Source organism: Elephantulus edwardii, unplaced genomic scaffold, assembly GCF_000299155.1.
Source record: "Elephantulus edwardii isolate Elephantulus edwardi_28Jun2011 unplaced genomic scaffold, EleEdw1.0 scaffold00109, whole genome shotgun sequence".
NCBI classification, from domain to species: Eukaryota; Metazoa; Chordata; class Mammalia; order Macroscelidea; family Macroscelididae; genus Elephantulus; species Elephantulus edwardii.
In genome coordinates this window covers 1,555,864-1,563,820 of record NW_006399859.1, presented here as the reverse complement: position 1 = coordinate 1,563,820, position 7,957 = coordinate 1,555,864, and the positions used below count along the sequence as shown (strand labels likewise).

The 7,957-nt window shown below is 39.7% G+C and overlaps 1 pseudogene; it reads right to left on the bottom strand.

The window, feature by feature from the left end:
* Positions 1–309: 309 nt before the first annotated feature.
* LOC102855933 lies at positions 310–1,401 on the bottom strand (annotated as a pseudogene).
* Positions 1,402–7,957: the final 6,556 nt, after the last annotated feature.

Below are 7,957 nucleotides of genomic sequence, written 5' to 3'. Positions count from 1 at the left end.
TCTCACACTCCTACATATGCACACTGTGAGATGTCCACTAACACTTGCAGGTCTTTTTCTTTTATATATATTTTTATTATTTTATTTTTTCACAGTAAGAGATACTCAGTTCCATTTAAATACCACCCAATGTAGGAACCAACTCTCCAACTGTTTCAGCTGGAAAGTCAGATAAGAGAGAGGTAAGGTTGAAGTATCTTTGGAAAGTCCATTCCAAAATGAAGTCACCTGTTGTAGTTAACAGTCCTGCTCCTTGGTTTCCTTCTACGATCAGACATTGTCCCTAACTCCCAAAGGAGGTTGTTCTCTTTAGTTCTCCATTAGGTCCTCAGAGTGCTCCAGGCCATGGGGAGGGCTCTTCGACTTAGGCGTAGACAGGTGCTCCAACTCATAGCACCCACTCTCAGATGCATTCTGCATGAAGTTTTCATTTTTTTCCTCCTTCTGGCTCCTTTTATACTCAATAATCTGCTGAAGCTGGCGCCCACCGTATTCTGGCTTGGCAGTGAGTGGTCCAGCTGGCACAGCAACACCAAGAATATCTGACACCATGTAGGGACGCAGCCAGCCCACCAAGGGTGTACTTCCCGGGCTGTAGTGAGTCTGCTTGTGGTAGAATAGAAGCCCATCCACCTCAAAAGGAAAATCCATCGACAACACTTTACACAGGCTCTCAGGGGTACATGGGAAATTCTTGAGTCCCACAAATTTAAACGGATTCAGCTCGGTTTTCTCTCCCAAACCTTCTTCTTCTGGTAATTTTGAATGCATCCAGTAGAATCGGAAATCTGTTTGGCAGTCATAAAAAGGGTGTCCCCGCCAGCACATCACGTCCAGAACATAGTAGGTCTGGTTTACTTCACTATAAATGCAGTCCAGAATGGTGTAGTCTTTTGCTGTTGTTGAGTTTTGCTTGTTGCCTCCTGGCAGAAGGGACGGAAATCTGTTGACACAGTAGCCACTCTTGGTATAGGCACTGGTAGAACCCCTGGAGGCCACAATCAGAGCTCTCTTTCCAACGGGGCACACAACCACAATCCATTCCTGTCCCAAATCTGAAGGGACATCAATTAACCATTCAGAAAGCATCAACTGATTAGCATAGCGTTTTGGTAACTTCTTACCAAAGTCAATGTCCATTTCTTCATCATCTTTCTTATCTTCCTCCTCCTCCTCACTCTCCATTCCTGTCCAATCATCTTCAGCGAGTCTTCTGGCATGGTTCACATAATCCAGTCGCTTGGATTTCTGCAGTTCCAGTAACCGTCGGCGCCGCTCATTCTGCTCCGAAGAACTGTACTTGGACTTGTACTGAGACAGGCGGGGGTGTGCTGCTGCTGTGCTATTCAATTCTTGGGACACAGAAAAGCTATTAGCCAGGGCTTGACTCAGCTCTTCCATCTTTCCTAACCACCAAAATTCCCTGAGGAGTCCTGATGTCCGGGAACAGGAGAGTGGATGAGCACGTGGTCTCTTCTGCTCCAAGCGGCAGCACGGGAGGCTAAGAGCTCGGGTATGGCCGGAGGCAATCACTGCGGGGCGTTCAGGGTCACCACGGAAGCCAGGGAGAAAGTTTAGCATCGAACCCAGGACTCACCGGTCCAAGGTGACAGTTGCACGCGCCATCGCTGTCGCAGTTCAGGTCTTTTTCTTCATATTAGTCCCTTCCTTCCCATCTCCTTACTTCTAATTCTATGAACACTTATGTTCTCACTCAAGGTGGCCTAGTCTGTACGGAGTTGCCCTGTTAATCTAAAGGTCACACTTCTCTGGTGGTTCAAACCCACTTGCGCCTCAATATAAGGATGGGCAATTTCCTCCCACGTGACTCGGAAACCCACCGGAAGTTTAGCTGTGAGTTGATTCTATCTTGATGGAAATAAAACAGAGAGATTCTATGCAAATTTTCTTGGTTATAAATAATAAAAATGTTTGCTTCAATGGGCGTAGTGGTTAAGAACCAGAATTCAGGTGAAACTACTCTGCCATTTAAAAAAGAAAAAAAAATCACTTGACCTTTTTATGCTTCCCTTTCTTCATCTGCTGAATGAAGACATTACCTTCCCTACCTAAGCACTGGCAGCCTAGTGGGTAAGGAATTATGCTGCCATCCCAGAGGTAAGTGGTTAGAAACCACCAGTTGCTGTGAGGGAGAAAGATAGGCAATCTTCTCCGTGGTTGACAGCAGCGTCTGAAAGCCCACGGAGGGTCAGCGGAGTGGGTTCCAACTCAATATAAGGAGTTAAGACTAGCTTTTTATGAGTGTATATTTTCTGCCTCATAAGTGTGATTCACAAATGTAGCTATTTACTGTTGTTATCATATTAAAGAGAGATCATTCTCCCAGATGAATGTAACTTCTCGGGGGCGGGGGGAGGTAGTGAAAAATAGAACAGTCTCTTGTGAGATGATCCCATGATAAGCTAGCTCTTACCTCGGATTCGGCATTGGAAAGGTTTGGATCCAGTCCTGACCCCCAACTCCCCTTTTGTAACCTTGGCCAAGTCCTTCCACCTCCAAGTGAATACAACAGCCTAGCATGTACCTTTCAGCTGTTACCAGTTATCACTTGTTTTTTTCTCTCAGCTTATATAGTTCATTAAGAATCCCTGGTAGTGTTGTGGGTTAAGCATTGTGTTGCTCACAGAAAAGTGGGAAGTTCCAACTCACCAAATACTCTGAAGAAAGGTGAACAGTCTGCTCAGATTTATGGCTTTGGAAACCAAATAAGTAAATTCTCTTTTGATTAACTCTGAGTTGGAATTAACTCAATGGCACCAAATTTTTTTTTCTATAATTATATTTTATTAATTTTCATAAACATTTACAGAGATTTTGGGCTTCCACTCATTCATTGTTGCACTATTCTCTCTACCCTCCTCCCAGTTTGTTCTTGTCCAAATGCCACAGTGCTTGTCAAAGCCAGTTCTGATTAATCTTCTTTGTCAGTGTGTCCTTTGCCATTCCCTATCACTCCTCCCTGAGAGAGACTTCACCTGAGTCATAAGGAAAAGGGGATGGCGTATTCTCTTAGCTACTTCCTGCTGAAAAGGGACGCTGTGGGTTTCAGGGTGAAGATCTTCTCTCACTACTCTAAAGGGCCCCTTTGGCAGTAGGAAACACATAGACTATTATGGAGATTGATTTTGGAATTTAGATGCACTCTTATTGATTGTGCTTGGCTGTACATGTTCATATCCTTGAAGATGTATCATGGGGGTGTTGCAACCTAGAAGGCACAAATTTGACTAACAAGTTATAAGTACATGAGTCCAAAAATTATGGAAAAGTAAAAGAAAAGATTCTTTCATTGTTTTACAAACCCTCCCCCAGGTCCCCTCCACCATGTAGCCCTCGCTCTAGTCTCCTATGATGACAGAAATACCCAGTTATATCTCTCTTTTAAACGGTTCTCTCCCTCCTCTGTTTCAGTGCAGTATATACATTATTGAACCCATCTTTCTCAGTCTGCCCCCAATGTCAGTCCGGTTTTACAACACTGGCATTATGCAGTATTTGTCCTTTTGTGACTGAGATATTTCACTCAGCATAATGTCCTCTATGGTCTCCCATTTTTAATAATATTGCATGAATTCCTAGTTTTTCAATGCAGCATAGTATTCCATTGTGTGACTATATCACAGCTTCTCTATCCATTTGTTTGTTGATGGGCACTTAGGTTGTTTCCAACTCTTTGCTATTATGAACAAAGATGCAGTAAACATGGGTGTGCATATATCTGCTTGGGTGGTAGTTATGGTCCCTTTAGGGTATATTCCCAGTAGTGGAATTGCTGGGTCAAATGGTATCTCTATTCGCAACTTTTTGAGAAAGCGCCACACTGCCTTCCACAGTGGTTGCACCATTTTACACTTCCACCAAAAGTGAATAAGAGTTCCCGTTTCTCCACAGCCTCACCAGCATTTGTTGCTTGCTATTCTGTTAAATTTTGCTATTCTTACAGGGGTGAGATGATATCTCATGGTTGTTTTGATTTGCCTCTCTCTTAGAGCTAGGGATTTTGAACATTTCTTCATGTGCTTGTTGGCCATCTGAATGTCTTCTATGGTGAAGTGTCTGTTCATATCCTGTGCCCATTTTGCAATGGGGTTGTTTACCTTTATCTTATTGTGGTGCTCAAGTATTTTATAAATTCTAGATATAAGTCCCTTATCTGACATGTCATTACCAAATACTTTTTCCCAGTCTTTGGCTTCCCTTTTTACCCTTTTGGAGAAGTTTTTGGATGTGCATAGGGATTTGATTTTTAGACGGTCCCATTCATCTATTTTGTCTAGTTGTAGATGTGGTTGAGTCTTAAAGGACTTGTAACTCCTTCATATTTCTCGCTGATAATAATTCTTTAAGTTTTTTCCATTCAAATTATGGATTGAATGTTTGTATTCTGATTGGACCTTGACAGAGCTTTGGAACTTTAAATCCTAGAAATCCTGCTGTTTCAGGCATCATATTATGATAAGAACTCCGTTTTAAAATATTTCCTCACCAGCAGCCAGGAAATTAAAAGAGGAATTGCATTGGGAAAATATGTTGCAGGGACCTCTCCAAAGTATTGAAGAGTAATAATGTCATTCTGGAGACTAAGGTGTTCCTGATTCAAGCTATAATTTTTGCAATTGCTTGCTATGCATCAGAAAGCTGGACAATAAGTAGGGATGACAGAAGAATAATTGATGTCTTTGAGCTGTGGTGCTGGAGAAGAATATTGAATATACCACGGACTGCTAAGAGAACAAATCAGGTTTGGCCTGGAGAGGGTGAAACTAGGCTGCTCCTTGGATGCAAGGGTTCTGAAGCTTAATATGACCTACTTTGGACATGTCACAAGTCCTTGGAGAGGGATATCATGTGCCATGAAAGAGAGGAACAACCCAAATGAAATGGATTGATTCAGTGACTGGGGTAATAGGGGTAGATGCGTCAGAGACAATAAGATTGACACAGGATAGAGCAGGGTTTAGGGCTGTTGTACATATGAGTCACAAGTAGCTGACAGCACATAACATTTATTTGCATACAAAATTTGTATATATTGTGTATTATTCGTGTACACTGTATTTCACAATTCCTTTATCCACATTTTGTTTCAAACAATCACTCATATACATTGTATTTTATAAAATTAATCAACATTAATCCATGATTACTCTTACCCCATTATTTCAGGTCCCCATTGGATTTTTCCCAATTCTTTCACCCTCTCCTTTACCCTGTACCCCAAACTCTGTTGTCTTAGTGATTTCCCCCTCTTAGCCTCCCTTCTGTTTCCCTTTTGGACTTTTATACATATTTTACTAGTTATCCTTCTATTTTTACCATAATCCTTGCCATCCCCTTCCTTCTAATCCTGTGAACACTTCCATTCTCACTCAAGGTGGTCTCTGTGGCCTAGTCTGTAGGGAGATGTACTGCTAATCTAAAGGTCACAGTACTTGTCCTCATGAGGCTGAGTAAGTTCGTTCACTCAGAATAATGCTCTCTAGACTCTCCGGTGTTGTATTTTATAAAATCACCGCTCCTTGGTGCTGTATAGTATTTCACTGTGAATGTATTAGGATTTCTCAATCCAGAATGAGAAATTCCAGTCTCAGTTCTAAACCTGCCTGAAGAGTATTTTTTTGGAGCAAGATGTCAGGGAAGGGTAGTAGAACCTTTGGAAAGGGAGAAACACATTTGGAGAACTGATAAGCCTTCAGTTAGCATGCAAAACAGATGTATATTTCTGAGTGAAATATCATATCAGTAAGTTATATATTAAAAACGTTTACTTATTTATGTACTAAATACAATAGAGAGTTGAAGGAAAAAAATAGTCATTACACTAAAGCTGTGCGTACTTGGAAGAAAAAGGAGAGATTTATCCAAGGCTGGGCTTGTTTAAAGGATAATGTTATTTATCATCAAGTAAGATCTGACTTATAGCTGACACTCCAGCAGGTCTTCAGGGGCAGGAAAAAAAATAATAGACTGCATATGGAAAAGAAAGAGGAAAAGTAACAACAAAAGAGATACAATTGTTTTAGCTTACAATTTTTTTTCACCTCTTCTTTTATCCTGAGACCAAAAGTTTCATACAATGTACGAAAAGTTGATTTAGATGCTAAATGGTACTAGGTCACACCAGATCTCCATTTTTCTTTATTGTCATAGTTAATAAAAATGCAGTAATATTTTCATTTGTATACATTTGTATTGAATCTCACTGTAGATTTGCTTCTAGAGACGCATATTTAGCAAACCAACACACACACACACACAGAAACACACACACACAATTTTTTCATCTTTTTATGGTCTCAGGAAGGATTAAGATATTAAAAACATGACTCCAACATTATATTCTACGATCACGTGGTCTCTTGTGACTTCTTTCTTCTTATTCTGAGTATTTTTATGTGCTCAATTATTAGATTACTATTTTATATTTATATTTATTCAACCCCATTAAAAGTGGGTCTGAGGAATTTCTAAATCTCATTACTGTGAACGGACAGGACACCAAATTAAATATACATAAAATGTTACTTCCCTACTTGTCCTTTTATTCCATTTGGCCCAGAAAAATTGTCTCTGCTAAAAAAACAAAACTCAATATTACCTCCTTAGTTGTCTTTCCGAGAAAGGTTTGAAAACTACCTAATGACATTAATTTCATTTTACAGAGAAGAAAATGAAGACCTATGTTAATAAAGTGAAATAATCCAAGACTATGAAACTGGATAATATAGAATCCTTGTATAAAATGGAAAAACAAAATGTCCCAAGGAATAAAATTATTCCTTGGAAATAAAATAATATTTCTCTAAAGAGCTCTAGTAAATTAATTGTTTGAGAGTTGTCTGGTAACTGATATGCTGGCATTTCAAACTTACCAGCTTCTCCAAGGGAAAAGATGATGCCGTCTCCATTCATTAAGATTTACAGCCTCAGAAAAGGAGTGGAAGGCTGGCCTGGACTCAGTGTTCATGGGCTTGACTTTGAGTTTATTAGCAATGAAGAGAAGACTCTTTTCCCTTTCCCTCTTTCTCTGCTTCTTTTTTTGAATGTTCTCTGCCTCTTGCAATAGTTGCTATTTTATTAAGGAATGGACCTCCCAGAACAAACACAATTATTTTATTTACCAGTTTGGTATAAAGGAAAGCCAATCTTGTAAAGAAGTTTCTCAGGTAATTTTCGTTCTGTGTTATGCGGAGTGGAAATGAAAATGTTTCTTGGATACTGAACTCATCCCAAATATATTTTGCCTCAGTACCTTTTTTCCTGACGTGAACTTGAAAATAATCAAGTGTTGGTTCAACCTGATAGATACAACTCATGTATACAAAAAGAAAAACCAATTAGAGGTAAAATGCCTTGTCCTATGTATTGGAAACAAAAGTGCTTTGCAAACACCAGAGGGCGCTAAATACTGAAGGGAAAAAGTGAAATGTTACAAAGTGTGCGCGTCCAGATCTTCTCACTAGAGGGAGCTAATAAAAAGTGACATTAAGACAGTGTGCTGTACTACATTTCAAGAGTGTACGTAATACATACTTTCTCTAAAGAAAATCGACAAGCTAGTCCAAGATAGATAACATAATAGAAAAATCTAGGGCAATCTATCACTATACAGAGAATTATCATGACAATGAACTAGGAAAGACGATTTTTGGCTCGCGAATCTTGAAACAATAGAAAATCTGAATCATCACTCTCTCTCCCTTTCCTTAGTGCCCACTCTTCACACTCTCTCTCCCTCTTTCCTAATCCTTTCCCCACAATTATCGTCTCCAGCTCTTAGCTTCAAAGCTTTTATACACTAGCAAAAAAGTCCAACAGAATAAAAAGCATCAATAACTAACAGCATGTATGTGCTGTTAGTTATTCACGCTTTTTTTGTTGTTGTATCTGTGAGATACATATCTGTGAAATATATATCTGTGAAATATATGCATAT